This window comes from Pezoporus flaviventris, unplaced genomic scaffold, assembly GCF_033815535.1.
Source record: "Pezoporus flaviventris isolate CSIRO_AGI_PZ_B2104156 unplaced genomic scaffold, CSIRO_AGI_Pfla_v1 ptg000031l, whole genome shotgun sequence".
Taxonomy (NCBI): Eukaryota; Metazoa; Chordata; class Aves; order Psittaciformes; family Psittacidae; genus Pezoporus; species Pezoporus flaviventris.
The window spans coordinates 17,941,827-17,965,021 of NW_026892579.1; the positions used below are offsets into that span (position 1 = coordinate 17,941,827).

Consider the following 23,195-nt stretch of genomic DNA (forward strand, 5'->3'; position numbering starts at 1 on the left):
AGAGATGTTAAGTGCGTAATGCAATCAGATGTATGGGTTAGCGAAACCACTTTCACAGAGGTAGGAAAGAAGAGACAAACGGACATATCAGCAAGAGATACAGCAGGCTGCATAAGGAAATGGATGGGAAACATTGTTCATCAGCATTATCCTGACCCTTCCATTAGCATATACTTCTTCAGCTTGACAACAGCAAAAATGTTGAAAGAGCTTCTGTTTGTGAAAGGTAGGTCTGGTCAGCTTTGGAGCTGCATGGTGCCAGCAGGTACTAACCACAGTGTCAGACATGCATTTTGATGGTGTGATGAGCCCTTGAACCCTGTCTCTCCAGGGTGGGGACACAGGCAGGCTCACCCCAGAAGAAGGGGAGGGTGGTACAAAGCAGCGCTCCCACAGGAGAGGAAGACATGCTGGGCCAGCAAGCTCTGACGGCTGCTCACAGAGAGGTGCTTTCAGCCTGCCTGATGCTCAGCCACAGCTGCAGCCCCCACTGCCACCATCCACCCAAATGACCAGAGATTTCTCTGAAGCAACCCTTTTCATCCAGGTGCTGTGAACACAGAAAACATTTCCTTTACCCAAAATTTGAAACCTCTTTTTTTTTTCCAGCCAGAATGGTGCTCAAAGAGGTTGTCAGGCTCATAGCCTTCTCCCGAGGCCACGCTGCAGCTTGCTCTGACTTACTGCCCTTTGCTGTGAGCAGCTCTGCTCTTCTACTGTGTAAAGTGTTTTCCTTTCTTGCCACACAATTTTTCTGTGAGGATCATGCAAGACCAACCACAAGAAAGACCCAGGAAAACACAGGTTATGAATTTGAGGGAAGACACAGAGAAAACTGCAGTCAGCTTGGTACATGTGCTTAGGAAAGTGGCCAAATAAAGAATAAAAGCCCCACAATATGAAAAGATTAAGATAGAAAAGAAGCAGCAAAGCATGGAGACACATTACTGTCCTCTGAGAGCATTTTGAGTGCACACACAGCCATGCCCAGTTTTGCACCCTCAGACCCTCCTATCATAGGGGCATCACTGGGAACTGAATCACTGCAAGAGAGCTGAGAAACTCTTGAATCTGAGGGCATCATACAAGGAAGGAGCACAAGAATGGGTGGATCTACATGACAGCAGGTCTTCTCTGACCTAAGCATTCACACCAAATCCAGCCCAAAGTTCCCGGCAAGCAAAACGTTAGGGTATAAAAAAAGGTGTGAACAGCCCCTTCCTACCCTCCAGTCTCCTAAAGCCAGCTGCCTCCACTCCCAAAGTGAAGAGCCAGTACTGTCCTGGCAGAGACATAGCCACAAGATAATTGCTGCCTCAATGGCTTCAATCACCAGTGTGGTAGTTCACTTCTAAAGGTGGTTGTCAGTTCTAGCCCTTAAAAATAAGGGCTGCAGGGCAAATATCAACCCTGGGACCCATCTGTCCAGGACACTTTCTGGAGCAGGCTCTTGCAGCTTCTCTTTAACAGCCGGGCCCTACGTGATGTGGGCTGTCAGTGCTTGAAGAGCTTTTGAAGGCACAAAGAGATACGTGCAGACTACTAAATGTTGATGTAGTGACTGCTCTGGAGCTGGATAACTACAGCTTCTTCTTGACTTGGCCAATCCCTGCAGGGCCCTTTTAGAAAAAAGCATCATAATTATGTGTATGTTCAGCTCATGATGAGACTTGTGACCCACCAAAGGTTAGTTTTACTGAGAGGGTAGCTATTTCCTACTTTCCCAGAGACCTGCAGCCTGCCTGTGCTGGGCTCCACACAACAGGAGATGCCTGTGCTAAGGGATGGGCTGGAGCATGTCTAGCTTTAGCCCTGCCTTGCCCAGGATCGCACAGAACTGACGTGTCCAGAAGCATTTAGGTTTCATGTCATCCTGAGAAATGTTGCAGGGGTCACTTATCAGTGAGGCACTGGAAATGATGGCTTAACCCCTGCTTCTGTTTGTGTGGGCTGCATTTATGGGAATGGAGAGGAATGGTGTTTGTCAAACAGCTCATCCTTTATACAGGGCAGGATAGAGAATGACTGCTGTGGAGAGGACGTAGATCAGTGCTACAAAAGGGAGCAGTTTGCTGTGCACAGAAAGTTTATGGTGCTGGAGTGCACACCTGGTTGTGACCTCCACAGCCATCTCAGGGTGGTGGTAGCTGAGTTTCCCAACTACTCCACTAAGTGTCCAAGGGATACTTCAGAGCTTACTGCCTCTTTACATTATTTGTGCCATGACAATACTTGAATGCCTGAGCCAGGTGGTGCTATGTGGCCTGGCACAAACACTGAGTCAGAGGCAGTTCTCACTTAGAAGAGCTGATGTAAGAGCCACCACTTTGGTCATCACTAGGGCTGCTGTCTCTAAAGAGGAACTAGAGCCAAAACCCTGATTTATCTTCTGATCTGTATGTGAATGCTCAGCTTCAAGCTCATGATTGAGACTTACACAAACCATCTCAAAACAATCAGGCTGTGAAATTTTGCTTTGTCCTTTGCTGCACAAGAAGAAATGTTGTGCTTAGTTATATATAGGGTCCTCACGATTAGAAATAGACTTGCTCTTTCTTGACTGAAGGAGAGAGTAAGATTCAAGACAGACTTATTTGCTGCTTGGTAAACTTCACATTCAACATTTCCTTCTACACTGACACAATAACTGCACAGGTATGCTCATGCCTCACTGTGAAGGCTGTGGTTAGGTCCTTGCCCAGCTTATTAAAAGTCTGACTTCCCCATCTCTTGCCAAGAAATGTGGCAAGAGAATCCTGTTTGCCATGGAGACCATCCCCTGTCTCATCTATCAAGTCGAGATCCTCCTGCATGCTGCAGCAAGGAAACTTTCCAACCTAGTTTGTGCCTGGGGGTTCCTGGGGCCATCGCTCTGCTCTGCTCCCAGCCAGTGCTCCAGGACAGCCCTAACAGTGCAAAACAACCCTCTGCCAGCCCTGTTAGACCTGCCAGCTGTCTCTGGGGGTGCACCCTTGTCTCAACTGAGGTGAGGCTCACTGTAATGCCACCTGGTCTTGGAGCTGCAAATAATGGTCTAAAGCCCAGGGCTGACTTCCTCTGGTGATGATCGCACCTACCTGCCTTACAGGCTGGCAAATGTTATCTTCAAGGCTTCAGATGGGAGATGTTGTAAATGTCAGCTCTAATCACTTATATGTCACAAGCTGGAAATACACTTTCACGTGTTCCCACCAGGAAAAGTGGCATTCAGGGAGTTAGGAAGAGTCAGGCATCTCTGCCACATTGCTGCACTCCTTTCCTTCCCATTGCATCGATGCAACTGGGAGTAAAACACAGCAAGGGGGGTTTAATAGTGAATTGAAGTGTAGAAGGCTAGAGAAGGGGGTTGAGGTGGCAGCAGAGCTAATATGCGAGAGCCAGACCTATCTGAGATGGTGGATAATGAGTTGTCAGGATTATATGTGGCAGCAGAACGGCTGGATTTGAAGTGGAATAATTGAACTGATTATGGGCAAGTCCTTGTATCTACATCCTGCAAATAATGAGCAGCAAATAATGAGCAGCAAACAAGGCAAGAGGCACACCAAGCCAGGAGAACCGGGAGGCAAAGTATTATCAGTCAGAGAGAGACGCAAATTGAAAAAAGGGAGTCGTTAACAGGAGACAAATCTGTGGAGGGGGAAGAGTGACAAGAAAGAGAGACGGGTTTGCTGTACAATGAGAAGTACACATTTTTTAATGCAGTGTATCCCCAAAGAGCAGTATTAAGAAACCTGGCTGCTGTGGTATATCTGAGATTGTATGTCTTATGTCATGATACTGCTGCATGTATCTTCCCTGGTCTGACACACGTGTGCCTCCTGTTCCATATGTGCTGCAGTGAGCGTGGTGCATCCTTGTGAGTGATGAACTACTTTCATCAGCTGGACTAAATGTTGAGAATTAGCAGAGCTATAAGCTATATTTCATGTTAGGTTACAGGGGGAAACAGTAGGAGATAGGATTTATGCTGTCTGTATAAATGAATTTCATAAGCTTTTCTTCATAAAGGAAAAAGAATTTGTGCCTGATAAAGTTCTGCACTAAAAAAAAACTAACCCCCAAAAAACAACAACATTTCTGAAGTAGGAAAAAAAAACAAATTTTGTTATCACAGGTGATTAATTGAATTGATGTGTAACTGATGTTCCAGAGCACTGGAGATTAGAAACAGTGACAGAGTACGCCCCAGCAGTCCCAGTTCTGCTATTACCTAAAATTACAGTCTAAAGCAGACTGACTTGTATGGCCCACAGATTCATAAAAATTCAAGAACCACTCTCACCAGTCTACTTTTGATAAATTCTTTTTGATTCAGTAACCTTTCTTAATGGAATTTCTCCTTCTCTTCCTCTCTTTTCTTTTACTCTTTTTTTTCTTCCACTTTGGTCCACACATTTATTACTGCCTCCCACTCCATGGGAGTGCAGACCTCTGACTAAACATCCATGTTGTAATCTGTACAGGAATTTACTGATGGTGCATGACAGAAAGGACTTAAAGAAAATTATGCATTTCTCAGATCTACCCTGGGGCACACAAATCAAAGTCTCCCCTGAAACACTATATAGTAAAACTGAAAGTAGCTACACTTTATATGGAAATTAGATGATGCTGCGACACAACACAGCTAAGCATATATCAAAACATAGTGACAATGAACATAGAAACTGCTTTTTCTCTAGTGAGGATGTAAACGTCTATTTTGTTTTATTTCTCCCAATGTATGACTTTCTTCTCAGGTGATGAGGAAAAAGCCCACTAGGAACATGCATTCACTGGACAGGCTCCAGAGGTTGTGATTCTTTTCTTATTTTTATTTTGCTTATAGGCCATCTTTATTTTCCCCCACCTTAAGAAGGGTATTTAGAATAGGTCACACAATAACAAAAACCTGATTGACTCTATCAGAAAGGGAAAAAGGGAAGAGCATGACTGGGGAGAGGGGGAGACATTATCTCATGGTACTTCTAGGGCAGGGGGAATGCAAGGGAACAGGTCTGATTTTGCTTTCTTTTTCACTTCTTTCTTGCTTGTCTTATAGCAAAAGGAAATGTAAAATGTGGCAGTGATACCTTGTATACGATGCTTGCTGCTTTTCCTTATGCTAGTTCCTTCCTGGGGGATGAGCAACTAACAGCAGAGCCCCTCCAGCTGCTGTTGTTGATGGCTCTGCAAAACCAGCTGCCACCTGCAGGTTCCTTGCAGCTGGGACATAGATCCTACAACATCTGGCATTGTGTCACTTTTTGCTCCAGGGCTTCTGAAGACCTTTCATACTCTGTTTTTTTGATGAAATGGGGAGTGGAGGCTGGAGATATTCATGCATGATTTATGCACTGAAACAAACCAAAGAGGGACAGAGAAAGTTTGACACCTAAACCAAACAGAAAATCAGACTAGACATAAGGAAGTTCATGTTCATTCCACTAGTATTCCTTGTTCAGCATTCGAAGAATTAGCTTTCTTCAATGCTTTGTACTGTTGTAACATGAGAAATCAGCTCAGTTTGATGCAGCGTAAGAAAGATAGGAGATGCCAAAGTTCAGCATCCCTTGCGGCTGTCAGTTTTGATGGGCTGACAGATTAGCCCAAGCCCTTTCCCACTTCCATAGGTGTGTGGGATCAGATTGCAGCTTGCAGCACATCTCAACAGAATGCAGTGATACACGTCAGCTCATCACCGAATGCTACAGGACACCACCATAGAAGCAGGAAAGAGCAAATAGCCATAACACAGAGCGTGTTAGCTGAGCAGGTACGAGTTCAGGCTCCTGTTCTGTGACAATCTTTCTCTGGGTGAGTCTATTAGTTTCTATGTGCCTCATTTACATATTCATAAATTCAGAATGAAATTAGTTTCCTGTCTCACAGGACCACTATGAAAGTTAAATTATATTAAATATTGTAACCTACTCTAGTATGTGATACCAGAGGCTATTTAAGTATCAAAGGGAAAAAGAGGGAAATTTTATATGCAGTTTCCTTTTGTGGCAGAAGAAGAGCAGACAGTGATGTCAGCCTTTAGAAGACCAATGTAACAGTGGAAAAAGCATTAAAGGCCAGGCTGGATGTGGATCTAGGCAACCTGATCTAGTTGAAGATGTCCCCCCTCATTGCAGGGGGGTTGGACTAGATGAACTTTGAAGGTCCCTTCCAACCCAAACTATTCTATGATCCTAGGATTTGTGCTTTCCATCAAAATACACAGAGGCCCTGAGAAGTGGGAATCTATTTAGGGCCCAACTGGAACAAACAAATCACTGGAATGTCACTTTCTAACTGCCTGCTGCTTGCATATATTGTGGAAATATATTTCCCTGTATGGATAATGGTGGTGGGTGACTCCCTGCTGTGGGGGAGGCAGCTGATGGAGGCAAGGGATTATCTCTCTTTAATTATTAGACAACATAAGATACTGCGTCCAGTTTTGAGCTCCCTGATACACAGCAAAGGCACTGGTAAATAGGAACAAATTCAGTGTAGGGCCAGCAAGATGGCTGGGGACTCTAGCCCCATGACGATGTGCTAAGGGAGCTGGGCTTGTTAACAGTAAAGAGGGAGAGGCACAGTCACATTTGGTGGAAAGGGATTTGTCTGTGTTTAAAGAGATAGCAAATATAGATATAACACGTGAAAAAAAGCCCTGCCAGTACACTGTATCCTGTAAATGTCTGCGGATATGGAATAAGAGTGTTCACTGCCTGGGTCATATTTCTCAGCAGATGTTATCTCTTAATTTCTTTTACATGGCAGATGAGAAGAAGTTTCCCCTTCAATAACACCGATTTATAGCAGACATCACAGGTGCCATTGAGAAATAGGTTTCCTGCCTTGTTTTTTCTTTTCCTGTTGTGAACATAAACTCTCCTACTGAAGACAAAAAAATGGCTCAGAATTAAAAATGCCCCTATTTACAGCAGTGCTTCAATACTGCTGGCATTACAATGTTATCATTCATGCAAGAAATGGTACTAAGAAATTGATGTGATAAAGGAGGAACCGGAGATGATGCTTCTGTTAATGAAAAGAAAAATACAGGTAGCTCAGCAAGTCTGGCCCTCCTGTCTCCCCTTGAGCTGTGTGCAGATGTTTCTCCTGGGCTGAGGGATAGGCACTGTGACATAGGAGCCACCTTTCTACATGAAAAAGAGAAAGGACAGTGTGTGCATCCATCCTGGGGTGAGCAGCCCATACAAACCTGCTTGAGCTTGGCTCCAGCAGCAGTGTGGGGCTCCCTGCAGCCCCCTCCTCTCTGCTGATGGCTCCTGTGGCCCCACCAGGAGCATTAGCATTCCTATAGCACACAAAGATACGCCCCTGACTTATTTATGGCTCCAGCAAAATGTTAATTCCAACATTCTGGCAATTCCTTTTCCTTCACAGGCACACTGCCCACCATACACAATTAATGCTGACTTTGGGTAGATCCCTTACTCTTTGGGGGCTTCTCATGTATCCTCCTGTGTATCTAAGACTTGCCCATGCCACAGACATCAGGGGATGATCCACCTATGAATCTCCAGGAAGAGACATATAATGCGTTGTTATTTATCACTTCTTTTCATGTGAAAATGGCTGTGCAGCAGTGCAGTCAAAATCCTAGCTCAGAACCTGAGGGATAGCTGACGCTGTCCTGCATCTGTATCAACTGCAAATGCTTGAGTATCCTGCAGGATAAACCATACAGGGCCATGCTTATAGTGTTCATTGCACAGGCTAGACATAGCTAAGCAGTGTATCACCCTTCCAGAAAACAACCAGGAGAGAGTCTATCTTCATGTTAAACAGCACTCTGTATTTATATCAGTTGAAATTCAGCCAGTTGCTTCCCAAAGAGCAAAGCATGGCAGATGCCTTCACCATCATGACCTGTCACATGAAGATTTATAAGCCACAAGGATGCAAAGGATTCAGCTCTCCCACTTGGCCAACAAAATAAAATACTTGCTATTTGTTTGGAAAGTATGAGTGTAGTTCTGGACTGGTACAGCCATCATGCCTGCTCAGAGAAATAGAGCCTGTCACCCCACTTCTCTGCTGGCACCACAATGCCAGCAACTCCCTCCTCCCGTGAGCAAGTATTTCAGGAGGGTCATGGGCTTCAAGGAGAGCATGGTGCTTGCCAGCTGAATCACAGCAGTTGGTACAGAGAAGACTGATGGGAAGGCAGATGGAGGTAACTTCACCAGGAAACGTGGCTGGCTGTCTCTGGGAGGGAGACCTTTGCTGTAGAAAAGAAAATCATAGCAAGAACAACGAGTAGAAGAGGATCCTGGATAGACTGCAATTGGAATAAGGCATACCTCTGAATGAGAAATGGGAAAGTAAATCAGGAAAAGATCAGATCAGGAAAGAACAAAGTTTAGAGATGTGAGGGTTTGCTTAAGGTGGGCAAGGAAAGGTGAAGGAGATCTGAAGGTGAATGGAGAATGTGGCTAGCAGCTAGAAAGCAGAGAAGAAGACTGTGGTGGGGCAGGGGGATAAAGTAAAGAAAAAGGAGAAAAATAGAGGGCAGAAAGAAACAGGAGAGGAGATGCTGCTGAACCAAGTTTGTACAGAGTCTTGTGATGATGGTTACCCAGGTGCCTACATGCTGTACTCCCCACCATCTCCGTGCTGTGAGCATGGTACAGATGCCAGCCACGGCCCTGCATGAAGCCAGCACAGCCCCGCAGGACCTGCAGGCTGAGCAGCACATGTTCCTTGCCTCAGACTTGTACTTCCCCAATGAGGCCTGCTTGCAGATTGGTAACTATGTGCTGCAGAGCCCAGGAGCCAGTACCTGAAAGGCAATTATTTGCTTGATGTTCATAAATTAATACTCAGCTCCTGGAGTCATCTGTCTCTTCAGTCTTCAGCAAGCTGCTGTCTCTCTTTTTCTTTCCTTTTCTTTCTTTCCCCCTGTCCTCCCCCTCAATGCATAAAAGATAGTGCAGAGCTGTTGATGTGTTTAGTACAGGTTTATCTTGAAGACATCTGCTTATGCCAAGGGAATAGCATGAACTCCCAGTGACCTGTAGAGCCTGCATTCCTAATTAGCGGAAAAATATTCCATAATCAGGGTATTGCCATTTCAATGGAGTCTAAAGATAGAAAGGTTACGTTCTTGTCTGGGGTCATGAATAATCAGTTCTGACTATATAGCTTCATTGTGACCTAGAGTTAACCAGGTGAAAGCTGGTAAGCAGCAGGACCAGATTACACTGTCTCACAGAGTACATCTATCCTGAGGGCTTGCCTTATGTTTTTGCTCACACTTTTGCTTCCAACCTCTAACAAACATGTACAAACCCTTTAAGAATGACTGGGTAAATGCTTTGAAACAATGCCTGCTTTTACTGCTGCTTTGCTGCAGGCCATCAGCCCTGAGAAGGTGCAACAAGCACAGAGCTGAGCTTGTGCCCTCCAGCATCCTCCCACCATCCCCAGCACCTGCCAGCCTGTCTCACCACTTGCTCCCCATTTGTTCCTACCCACCTGCCTTTTTATTTATTTTATTCATTTTTTAATTTGCTCCCTGCCCACCTGCCTTTTTGTATTCTTTAGAGCAGCATTAGAGCAGCAGTGGTTCTGGGAGCCACTCTGCCTCCTTCATCCACTGCACCTCTCCACAATGAGGTGGCCCACAATGAGGTGGCCCACTATGTGGGCCCTCTTCACTGCAGTAAGTGGTTGGGCAGGAGCAGTCCTGCCTGGGAATGGTTCCCTGTACGAGAAACTATTCCCAGGGCCATTCAAAGTTCAAATGACTGACTGGTGGCAGCATCTCATTTTGGAGTTTTGCAGCATTGATAGTACCTTGCCAAAGGAAGGGCTTGGCTATCCTCTATTTAAACACCTTATGAGAATCATCTGTGGTGCAAACACAGCCACAAATGTATTCAGAGGAGTGAGGGGAAAGGCAAAGGTGACATACCTACAACATACCAGTGGGATATATCATAGCTGGATGAATAGAGACAGTCATAAGCAGTAACAGAGCTGCTCATCCAAACTGCAAGCTGATCTGGAGATGCTTTGTCTTCCCTTCTCTCTCAGCCTTTTTCTTGACTGGTAAATATATCACTGGAGAACATAAAAACCTGAAAATCTCCATAACTATGCTTTGTTCATTCCTCCAACTGAGTTGTTTCAGGCACAAATGTAGGTTAGAACATTTCTGATATGGCTAAGCGTAAATTTGTAGCTGGGGAAAGATGCTCCACTCTGATTTTACGCTTTTGCTAGAGGATGTCTCTCCACCTTCAGAGCATCTATTGCACAGCAGGGACCGCAAATCAGGTTCAGTTTGTGCGATGGATTTATATGGCTCCTCTATAGAACAGGCACACAAACCTGAAAGCAGTGTACTGTTAGTGTAGTTGTAAGGATGGCCTCCCAAACTGGAAAGCAGTAGCACAAAAGCTACCCGGAAGAATCCTCCCAACAGTAGAGTAGTTTCCAGGGAACTGTGTGGTTTTGCTGTGGAGATTATAATTACAGTTCAGTTAACACATGAATATCAGTTTCTTCTCTGCCAGTGATCAGGCTCCCTGATGTTGCCTGCAGGATTTCTGCAGTGGATTAATAAATAGGATTACATGATCTTTGATAGGTATGCCTCTGCCCATCCTCCTCCCGTCAGCTACATGCAGCCTAAACTCTGTGAAATCCTGCTGGAAGCCCTTGAGAAATGTTCTTGCTTACTTCCAAAAATCTACTCTGAAAGAAAAAAAAAAAAAGAATTTGTTGATGAAATAAGTTACATTGTGAAAAATATTGTTGGCCACCCCTAGAAAATCCACAATGACTGTTCATTTGTCCAGGGTTTGCTCCTTTATGAATGCACGTTTGAGGATGCTCACTGTTATCTTTGTTGCTTTTATTTGCACAGGGGAACAGTATCAATATTCCACGGTTCCAGTCATCTAGAGGACAGGCAAGCAGTGAAGGCAGACCTAGTTCTTTGAGGAGCAGTGACCAAACAGTGATTATTCGAGCCGAATAATTCAGAAAGTTTTCAGATAATCTTAGTTGAGGTTCTGATCTTCCCAAGACAATGCTCATACTTCATTTTATGCTTGCTCAATCACATTGAATTCAATGGGAGCAGGACAGCACATTTAAAGCTAAGCCTATCATAAATCACCTTTCTGCATCACGGCCTCGATCACAGTCTGTTCATAGATATTCCATGAAAAAAAAATATATAAAATAAAAAATGAGTAAGTAAGTTTGCTTTAGCCCCAGTAAAATTTCCTTTGCATTCATTTTTCTGTGAAAATTTGGGAAACAGACCTTTGGTAACAAAACAAAACAAAAAGGCACAAAGAAACAGGTTTTAAAGCCACATCTGTAAGTTCTTGTGAAAACCCAGGCATACATTTGCATAAACAAGGATTCAGCTTAGGTATCTGCACAGTGTTCCTGTCAGGAAACAGAAACGATCCATGTGATTTATCAAAGCATCAGCAACTACATACTGTGGATATTTGCTTTCAATCCACAGAGTTAAATATTAGAAAAGGTATCTGTTGAATTCATTTGAATAACAAATAGACTGGGGAATCACAATCTGTTCTCAGCTATTCAATGGATGAAAACCAGTAATTCATAGAATATATTAGTGTCTCAATTCTAGTAATTATTAGAACAGAGTTAGAGATTTGAAAACAATAATTTCAGGAGCTATACATTATTTCTACAAGCAACTGGTAAGTGATGTTACTTCTTGGCTTCTGTCTCAGTCACAAGTAGTTTGTAACAAATCCTTTCCCCTTGTCGTTCAGTGGCTGACTGACAGTGTACCCAGCCAAGCACAGATATAAAGATTTCTAAGATCAAAGCGAGGGTTAGCTACATTATTCATGTGGTATTAGATTTTTGACCCCTGCTTGTAACTCACAAAGTACAGTTACAAAACTTAGTCACCTACAATGCTTACAAATGAATTTCAGCAACCATTTGAAGAGTAGAGTCAAGCATCTGTACCGTGAGTACACATGGAAGGAAATCTTGGATATTTTCATTTTGCATGAAAGCATGAATGAAATGACTTCAAGGCAAACTGGTAGAAAAAAAAACAAAATAATTTTTGGGAGAGGAGAGACAACACTGGAGATCTGTTAGATCTTGTATTTCCAGCACCAGTGCTCAATTCTTGTGGAATTTGGTCAGAAATTAAGGCAGGTTTTGCAGCCCTCCTATCAGGCAGCTTTTCCCCAGTGTCTATCCCTGCAGGGAAGTGCTGGGCTCCCAGGTTCTGGCACCCCCAGATGCCGGAGGGGTCCTGGGAGCCCCTGGCTCCTGCAGCCCCACCAAGGACACTGGATTCCTGGGGTCTCTCAGTAGGGACCAGGAGCTGTGGCCTCCCTTGTCCGCAGCCTCATAATTTATAGAACCGGGTTTGGAGAACCGGCATTCTGTAGCTCTGTCTCAGAGAGAGTATTTAGGAAATAGTCATTCTTCTGTCAGAAGCCACTTCATCAACTCAAGTCAAAAGCAGCTGCATGCCTACAGAAAAATCTGGAAACCTGACATTACGTGTGGAAAGAAGAGGACAGAGCACTAAAAGAGATGGCGGATTGCCATTTTGTACTCACCCAATTAATATGCTCCTTCCTCCATTTGCTCATTTTGTCTTTCCAGGCTTCATAATCTCTGGTGAACAGATCAAGGGGTGGAGCTGAACTGGCAACTGTCACCTTATAACATCGCTCCTATAAACACATAGTACTAGCACAGGCAGAAGGCACCGTTGTGCTGATCATCATCCTCTGAGTCAGCCATTTGCAAACACCTTCTCCAGGCTGTCATCTTGCCACTATGAATTCAAAATCTGAGTCAGAACCCAATTTAAACTGCTATAATTAACAGTCCCGATTTAACCAAACCTAGCAGTTTGTCATGTTGCATTCTCTGCACACATCTGAGCATCTTGCGTTTGGGCTCCTTCGTGCTCTTCTGCTTGTCCCCTTGTGCTGTAAAGCAGCTCATGCCCAAAAGACATCATCGGGTTTAGGGTCCTATAAGGGCAGAGTCCAACAGTAGCTGAACAGCAAAACTCATCTGTGATGGATTCATTTGCCTGTTAAATAGCAAAGTACCAAACATCATGCACTGGCTGCTGCTGCGTGCTATAAATACTGATGAGTAAAAAGGGGGTGAAACTTTGCAAGTCGTTCATCAGTAAAACAGAGCTATTGTATAATGAAGTGGCCCACTGCAAGGAGGGAGCTCCAGGGCAGGGCCAGGGAAAAGCCGTGAAAAAGCCTGGGTGCCACATAAGGGAAAAAGGGGTGGAAGCAACTTGCTTGCTGGGGAGATCCAGGAAACTCAGACCAGCCAAGGTTCCTACATAGAAGATAATTGTTCATCAAATAAGCTAAACATGAGCACTCTTTCCTTTATCATTTCTATATGCTATTATTACTAATGAATACTTCACTCTGAGGAAGATCTCGAGTCACTGTGCATGGCTTAGGAGTGTCCCTGCATTTACATTTTAGGGAATTCCCTGCATTTATTCTTAGGGAATTGCAAATAGGTGGCTTACTAACTCATGTTTTTTGCAGTCACAGGGGATGGCATGACAAAACCTTCAGTGCAAATATATTTTTGAAAATGTGTCTTTATGATTGAGGAAGCATTTTTTTCCTCCTCTTTCTTTCCCCTGTTTCCTTTCCTTTTTCTCAGCATCCGGTCTGAATGATGCATTTAGTCTGTTGCATTTTGCTATTACTTATTTTTACAGTGCTGCCTTAAGGTCACCACTAAGAGCTCCTCTGTCTTGACCCAAGTACAGCTGGAGAACATCCACTGCCCAGAAGTCCTCACAATCTGCATCAATTGGGAACACGTGAACAGATTAATTCAAATTCATGTTGCAGATCAGCAGGCAAGTTGGGATAAACTCCATGTCTCCAAACCTGAGTTAGGTAGCTTGTGTCCTAAACTGCACCCATTCTGCTATCTGAACACTTCACTGTGATTTCTCTTCATCCTGCAGCCTCCTGTGCATGCCCACTGTGTGTATCCTTCTGTCAACACATCCAGTTGAGCTCATTGCAATGGATTTAATGATACTTACAGGTTGCTCTCCTTTCTTGTAGAAATACCTACGTGTCAAAAAGTCTTTAAAGAAGTCACTGAGAAACCCACGACTCCCATGCTCGCTGTGTCAAATATTCATATTTAGGTGTTAATCAATTCGTAGTCTTCTCGTGATGTTCTCTTTGTTATTTTGGCATTAGTTTTACATATCACTGTATCAATGTTCATTATACGTCTTTGGAGAGAAATAGATTTTTGACAATACATTTTAAAATGTCTAAAACCATACTTTTCCACACTGATCAGGAAAGAAAGTACAGAGCTCTTCAAATCAAACTCCTGTTCTTCACTTCCTATTACAGAACATAGCATACACAGAGTAGATATACAGTATTATATATCTGCATATACAATTACATCTGCAGAAAAAATCCCGTGGAGTTCCCATTTATACTCTCAATGACCAAGCTGAGAAATAAAAAAATCCTGCCTCATCATACATTTTTCTACTTCAGTGAATTATTTTTTATTGATGGTGCAAGTCCTAATTTTAAATTCAGTTTTGATGAAAAAAGTAGCAGATCATCTGCCCTGTTATTATACAAAATATATTTCTATCAAGTGGAAGGAAATATAATTTGTAAAATTATCAATTACATAATGATTATAGTGGAGAAATATATTCTCTAACATAATTTGTTAAATGGAGGAATTTAATATGAAACAGTAGATTTCCAAATTTATACAAATAACACCAGATGGTGAGTAGCTAGTTTTAATTAAATTAGGTTTGATAATTATAGCTGTTTAATTTTTAGGTTTGACTCAGATTAGAAAGAATGTATTATTTCCCAGTAAATGTATTTTTAGTTTCCTTCCAAGGTTTTGAATCTTGCATCACTCGCCATGGTCCAGAGCAGCAGAGTGCTGCGATCAGCTTTTTGGCAGCTCATTTCGGCCTGCCTTGGTCCTGGTTCAGCAATCCAGAGGATGAACCATGCCACGCTTGGGCTGGGACCCCCCTGATGGGAGTCAGAGGGAGTTTTGCCAATACAAGCAGGAGGGAGTTTCTGCCATGGCACTGAAATATGTTTTCACAGCTCGGTCCGTTGGCTCCAGCACTGCATTTCAGCTGCTTTTGAGCAAAGGAAGAAGCCTAATGAGAATAATGGCTTTGCAGTTGCACAGACCTGATGACCCATGCTTGGCCACTTACTTTTGCATGCTGTATTTGCTGTGCCCTATTTACACACGCACACACTTGCACTCACTGCAGCTCGTGTCCTGAGACATTTTCTTGGGGAGGACCACGCAAGGGCTAAAGCCTGGCCAGCCGCACACATACCCGTTCTCATCACTGCTGCTTTCCACAAGTTCATCTGGGCTGGGTCCAGTGTTGAGCTCCCAGGGTCCCAGTGACTCCACATAGAAATATGCTTAAAGTTACATATGTGTCTAAGCCCTTTTTAGACTGTGGCCAGAGACCAAAACCTATCTTGCAGGACCAACTCCCTGATAATCAGTGCTCACAATCCCATGGGAATCACCTCCTACCTTTGGACCGAGCCAGGCGTAATTGGGACTCTTATAATTGAGTCTGTTCTTATTTACAAGTTTGCAGTTCCAGCTACAAGCCCAAATGAACACGTTCATCAACTTTTTAGGCCACATCTACAAAATGGATTTTCCTGCAGTGATGCCTGGGAATGAGCAGCTTCCCTCCAGCAGTGAGATGCTGCAGGTAGAAATACCCATATAAGAATAACTGTAAGACATTTGGTCCTTCACAGCTATCTGATGCTTAGGGGAAGGACTCTTTCAGTTTGACTGACTTTGTGGCATACTTCTCAAATTCTTGAGCTGTTAAGCCATCTCCTGGAGCATGTACACCATAAAAAGAGGTGGGGTGGGGAATGAACAGGTTCGATTCATTGGATCATCACAGTCCAAAGGTACTTGGAATATTTTAATTGTAATTGAATGTTATAATTAAAATTGAACACTGTAATTTAGAATTTGAATATTGCAATTAAAAGAAGTAAGGATCTGCCTCTGTCTCCTGGAAACCATCAGATACTTGCGACTTGCAGCAAATACCATTTTAGACTGCAAGAAGCCAGTCCAGCGGCTTACTCTCCATTTCAGATGACACTATGAAACTTAAAAGATACCTTAAATCATCTCCCCCACTGCAGCTTTCTTAGAGCCAGCACTTGGGTTGGCACACAGGCAAGGTGGTGCTGTCCTGCCTCCTCCCTCTAAAGTCCTTTTTCTTTTATCTCAGTTTTCTCTCAGCAGGGTTCTACTTCCATTATCTGCCTAGTGCAAATCCCATCTCCTGCTCTGCTTTCTTTTTTGTGTGTGCTGAAAAGTGGCCTCCCTGAATTTGTATTATATTGATTATGTAAATCAGCAGTTCTCCTCTAGATTGCTTTTTCTTTGTGAACTGGGAGTATAATTTGCAGTCTTCTACCTGATAATTGTGAGGATAATTTGAGCTGTCTCTTTGTGGAGTCATCAGTGACTGTTTTAATTTCGATATGGGAATAGTGATGGGTTGGGTTTTTTTTTAACTTTTTCCCTAATCCTGGTTCCTTCAGAACTACGGGATTGATTCTGATGTTCATAATAGTATCACCTGAATTGTATTTTGGAATTTCCAGTGCTACTGAGGTTGCAATTTATCTACAGTGTGACAGGTTTTTCAACGTTTCCAGAACAGACATAATCCCGTAACTATCAGCCTGACGGTAAAATTATCTATCTCTGATGGAAAATTGAGGACTCAGCTATGGTCATTTTTCTCATTGCAAAAATGTTTCAGAATGAAGTAAAACAATACAATTTTGCTGTGAACGGTACATGCCTTTCATCAACTTGAAACAACGACTATAGATATCAAAATTAAAATAACGAGGGGTTTGTGACATCTTGTTCTTTTATTCAACACCGAACACAACCCACTTACAAAGTGCTATGTAGCACATTTAACAGCAAATGAGATTTAATAAATCTATTCACAAGGTTTCTAAAGGATAGAGGAAAAAATTATAATAGCCTCTTACTGGTAAGTGTCACAGATAAGAAGACCATTGCTTTATTATGTCATTTTTTAAAAGGCACTACAAGCAAGTTTCTTTCTCCCTTGTTGATATGATATTGTTATTGGTTGAGCACTGAAAAGATGCTGAGGTTTTATAATTCACAGGTGGAGAGGAACTCTGAGCCCATATGTTTAGGTGTGAGACCCTAAGAGAGCTCCCTTTGGTTTCAGCGGTCCTCTTGAGATAGCTCCCAGAGCATCCAGAGGTTGTATAGAGTGTAAAGCCAGGGTGCCTCTATAGAGCCCTGGTCTGGACTAATGAAAACATGACCATGGTGCTCTCTTCAGCTTTCCATTTCAGACCTTTTAAGCTTGCCCCCATGGAAAATACGCACAAAATGTGGTTGTGATTGAACTAGTTTCTTTAGGACCGAGTTTCACTAGGAATTGCACCGTTAAAAAATAAAAAAAGAGAAAAATCTCTGAAGCTGCAGCAAAACCCAAAAATCTCTCTCAAATTTCTCGCAAAACCATTTCTCCACCAAAAAAAAAAAAAAAAAATTATGTTGACTAAGGAGTTCCATTTTTATAAAATAAAATATTTTTTTCATCTGCTATTTGAATTTAATTTTAATTTAATAGATAAACTTTCCTGAACGCAAAAGAGTTTGGAAAAAGTACCAGTATGTTCCATTCCAAACATGTCTAAAATGGGTGATATCTCGACCCAATCAATATGCTTTCTATTATTTCTGTCTGCAAAAGAAATGTCAGCATAATTAGTACATTTTCATGAAATATTTCCCTCTGGACAAACTCGCATTTTCTAACAGGAAAATACTCTGTTAGGAAGTTTCTGATTGATGTTACTGTTAATGCACTACTCGACTGCACCTGCATATAAGATCACACACCTGGGCTCTGTTGACATCAGCAGTAATTCTATCAGAGGCTTCAGAGAGTCCAGATTTACAAATGTGTAGGTACGTGTGTATGGATATACGCATCTGTATCATTTATGTGTATCATCTATCTTTTACATATCTATACCTAGATAATTATAGCTCTTGCTATATACACACCAGGAAAATGACTGGTCTAACAGATGGGAGTCCTGCAGGAAACCCTAAGAAGAGCCAGGGTTGGGGGAGAAGTGAGGCAAAGGCATATGTTTTGCTGTAGCTTGAATTACCAGAGAGCTAATCCCCAGGAAGGGGGTACATTTGACCTTCTGCAGCATGGGAAGGTTAACCTTTAATATTGCTCAATCAACATATTCCAGGGGAAACTTTCTGTTTCATTGCTTTTTTGTTTGTTTGTTTAAAAAAAAGCATCAAGATATTTGCATTTTTAGCAAGATGGAGATTCTAGAGAATTTTTTTCAGCACTAGTCATGCAATTTGTCAACACTGTGCTAGCTGAACAGTCAGTCAAATGAGAATCTCTCTCTCATTCTTGAAATGTGGCCAGTTTTCCAAAACTAAATGATGTGGCCCAAGATGTTTATCTTCATTCTTGGTTAGCTGGTTAATGACTTGAATGTGATATTAAATATCATTATCAACTGGTGAAAGGTGAAATGATCAAAATTAATTAGAAATGCTACATTTAAAAATGTATGGGGCTGCATTGTTCCCATGAAATCTCTATGATAGAATTCGGGTACAGGGAGTCAATCTTTTATCATCATGCCTCCCCTGTTCTTAAATATTCTGACATCAAACTGAACACTAAAGTATAATACTGGAACATACCATGCAAGTAACAATTTTGTGATAGAAACTAGTATCCTCATAGGAAAAAATTCAGAAGTAGATGCATTTGAATGGTAGGGGGAAATGGGAGGAATATGAATGACCACTAAGAACACATTTTCAGTGCATGCACAATAGCAATGCAAATTACAGATACAAATATTTTTTAGCCTATAGAGGTTAAAAAATAGGCTAGCAAATTTTCAATGCATTCACAATAGTACTAAGACCCCCAGATATAAACAGGCTAAAATATACAGACATATGTTCTCTGTTAGAAGTGTGTAATCAAATGTGTGCTTATGTCTGCATGTGTGAGTATATGTCTGTGCACATATGCAAGCAGCTATGAACCAAAGGCATCTCTTTGACACCTGCATAGAAATATCTCTTCCCACTAGCTCTGCTTTTGGAAAGTCAGTAATATTCTTTGTCTTATGCCCAGCATAAAAATCCTCTGAGGATTCATCTTCTGTTCTGACCTTAATTCTGTTAGTCACCTCCAGGTACTGTAGCAATCTTTAGGTTAAAGTATGATATATAGCACACATTCAGCAAAAGGAAGCTTTAACTTCAAATTTTTCTGCTTCTGTGTATTTATGTCAAAGCACTAGCATTTCTCTTTCAGTGGGCAAACAGGGAGATTATAGTCTTGTTATGCGGCCAGGAGTTTTCGTACTTCAAAAAACATAGGTCTTGATAAGCTGTCTCCCCCAGCAAGGAAACTAATATCCTTGTTGGGCTTCTTAGAATCACAGGTTCTGTACATGCCAAGTATCTGTCTATCTATCTGTTGTCATTCACTGTAAGAAATGTACACATGTATGTAAACATGGGTGTGTGCATAAATGTGTACAAATAAAGATGTGAATATTTGTAATTATACGTTATGACAATTTAAGACAATATCTCTGTATATGGAGCTGAAATTGTTTTTGTTCTGGTTGCCATGTTCTCTGGATGCATACTGGAAGCCCTGAGATCTACTTCCCCAACATATCACGCAGAATTGGCAAATGAGGCTTCAAAAAGCTGGGTTAATTACAAAAGCAGAATCATAAAGGTTAAAAAATGTTAATGGGCATCACTGGGGCAGCGCAACCTCCTGAGCACCAACTGATGAGAATTTATTGCAGGAGTTAAGACAGGCACGTACCACAAGGGTAAGAGGAATTAAAGTGCACCAGAGTGCCCTTTTATATCTAATACTCCTGATAATGTTCTTACATGCTCACAGTAATAACTCTGCATTTGATTTTAATTGTTGCACTGGCTGGATGGTGATCTCTATCTATCAAGTACTTACACTATTTAAACTCACCACTGAGGTTGCCTGGGAACTCGTGGAGGGCATCCACCGGTATCTCAGTAGTATGGTTTACAGCCCCTGAATGTTAACCATAATATTTTACTATGCTCTGGGATCACAGCATATGGTGGGGTCTCTGTTTAATCTGTACAGAGAGATGAAAGCGCAAACCTTGCTAATGCATCCGTACTCTCTCTGTCTGGCTAAGGGAACAAGCATGATGTTTCTGTTATAAAAGACTTCACTGCGTGCATTAGAGATGGCAGCGAAGTAGCCTGAGGGATATGCTTGTGTGTTGTGCTAACAACATATGTTACATCTATGCCAACATCCTCCTCGCTCGCTCTCCCAGGTGCCTTAACTACAGCTGCTGAGACACAAAGGCTGGTGGTACCTGCTCCAAGGGGAAAAGAGCCAGGACCAAAGAGGTAAATGCTGGAGACAACTTTCAGGAATGGAGAACACGAGTTGTGTCATGCATTTGTTTGGTTTCAGAGCTAGCGGTAAATTCAGACCCCTGGTAGGACCTAATTACCTCCCATCTGAACACTAACTCAGAAGCAAAATGCTGTCGAGAAGAGACGGGGACTCACTTCCAAGAACACAGGCACAAACACATTTTTATTGGCCATAGAGAATGGTACTGTGTGTGCCAATATAGCATGGATGTCTGACTCAGAACATAAAGTGTAGATGCCAGCAGCAAGATGCTGCTAAGAAATACCAGCTCTCTGGGACTGCAAAGTATCAGCTGTCTGGGGAGACCAGAACTGGGTAGAGAAAGAGCTGCTGATGGCTGAAGACATGTTTTCTTTGCTATCTCATCAGCTCCCCCAGTGCTCTTCACCCTGGAGTCAGAGTACAGATCCATAGCAGTGGGAATGATGGAGCTGCCTCTTCTGAGACTGATCCAAAAACTCTGACCCAATCTTCTTTAGGGAAACTTGCACCCTTAAACACTCTTCGTCCACATGGGAGAGGAGTGAGAGGCCAGCGTTAGATAAATGAAGCTATTCCTCTCCTCCTCCTGGGATGTTCCTGGCAGTGAATAAGACCTTGTGGCTTGCTCTCATCCCTGGAGTCTGCTCTAGGAGGTAATTTTCGGAAAAAAGAAAATGAACAGCATTACTGTATTTTGTGCAGTATCTTGCACAGAGTATCCCTGATCTGACTGGGCCTTTTGGGCACACCAGACCTACGGGTAATAACAACAAAGAGTGACTGTCTCTGAGGATAAGAGTGGGAAATGAAATTGTCTTTAGATATAAATAGGTCCTTTTGATTGTGTATTTTTTGCTGTCTCTTTGCCTTCAGGCAATGCATGACAACTTGAGGAGCAGGTATTTTTTATCCCCTAGGCAATGTTTTACTGTTCTCTGCCTTAAAGTCAGTCAATATTTGTAATTATCTGTCCATCCCACAGGTAACTGCAGGACTTTTGGGGAAGAAAAAAAAGAAAGAATGAAGATGGCAGCACAGTTTCTGTCAAGATTTGGAGAATTAAGATGACAAAAAAGCAGTCTGGTGGGCTTAAACCTGCAGTGAGCTGAGAGATTTTCTTATTTTATACATCATTCTGGTCCTTTATACTTTAATGTTATGCTTACTATGCAAAACCTATGTAGGTGCAAGTGTATGTCTTTCTGTGTGTATGCACTCACATATGACTATATTTGCCTATTTGCATATGCGTCTGAATACATGCAGCACATGTGGGCGGTGAGAAGCTAAAGGAACATTTTCAAGGTTGACAAGACCAAAATTTAATCTTCCTTCAGCCTGGTGGGTTTTTTTTAAGTGTGTGCTGAGGCAGCAGGAGAATGAATCCCCTTTTGGCTGAAGGATGAAGCAAGACTGAGGCTGCAGAGGAAAAAAAAAGCCCAGCTCCTCAGCTTGGCGCGGAAGAGTTAACTCAGCACATGGGGGTTTCATTTAGCACAGTTATGCTGCTGACAAGCCTTGATAGTACAGTCCTCCTCTCCTCCCTGGCACCCAATGCAAGCCAGCAGAAACTTGCCTGGAGATGAGTCTCTTGAACTCTCCACACAGGATCCTAACGGCCCACATCCCTTGCCAGCTATCAGCGACAGAGCTGACACAGAGAAGCAAGAGAGGGCACAGCTGGCATGCAAAACCCTGCCATCAGCATGCCCGCATCTGCTGAATCTGTTGTGAGCCGTTCACACAGCTGGGATTTTAATACGGCTGCATCCCGCCTTTTGGAAAGTGGTATTTTTTCTCCTTAATAATAGAGATGTGAGAAAAAAGAACCAACAGCAAATTAAATGTTGTTAGGGTAGCACACATGTGTGAAATTTTAGGCCTGTTGACCTTGGCAGGGTACCCATAAGAAATCAGTACAAAATTAGTGCCATTTGTTGTTCCGAAAGGCCGTCAGCCATGCAGGCAAAAGCGGGCAGAGGGAGAAGCAGCCTGACGATGCAGGGACTGATCCTGGCGATCCTGCCTGCAATGCCACAGTGCTCCGCAGATTTGGGTGCAGGGTGCCTGATGGGTAGTGGCGAAATGAAGGGGTGGATGTGCAGCACAGCCAGTCCTGCACTTCACAGCTTCACAACTGCAGCTGCCATCAGTGGGAGTTTATAGCACCAGGCACCCTACTCCCAAACCTGCGAAGCATCGCAGGAGCTCGCAGGTGCTGACAGCTCTTGCCACCTCCTGGGAAGTGCTCAGACCCACCCAGCACCATACACACACCACTGCCACCAAGCACCTCACCTGTTGGATAGTGACACCAGCTGCTAACCCTTAACAGAATATTTTGTTCCACGGATGAACACATGGCACGTACTCTTGAACTGACCCACCAAACTCCTTCCCTTTCTTCCATGGCCTTTTCATTTTAGTGAAACCCCTTAAACAGCATTTGTGCAATCATGATTTTCTGCTGACCCATATTCTTAGCACAGGTTCAAACCCTGCCAGCAGCTGCTCCAGGTTCACCTTGTTAAATCCTCTCCCTGGGTAGCTGGGGAAGCAGAATTCATTATCTAGAAGGAGAACCAGGTGCTAGGAGCAGGGGAGAGAAATATAA

General features: G+C 42.9%; 1 long non-coding RNA gene across 1 annotated transcript in view; it reads right to left on the reverse strand.

The window, feature by feature from the left end:
- LOC133273426 (uncharacterized) overlaps positions 1 to 13,467 on the reverse strand; it is an 82,244-nt gene extending 68,777 nt beyond the window's left edge. The window contains exon 1 of the long non-coding RNA XR_009744790.1: positions 12,585 to 13,467. This is a non-coding gene — a long non-coding RNA (uncharacterized LOC133273426). The remainder of the gene's footprint in view (positions 1 to 12,584) is intronic.
- Positions 13,468 to 23,195: the final 9,728 nt, after the last annotated feature.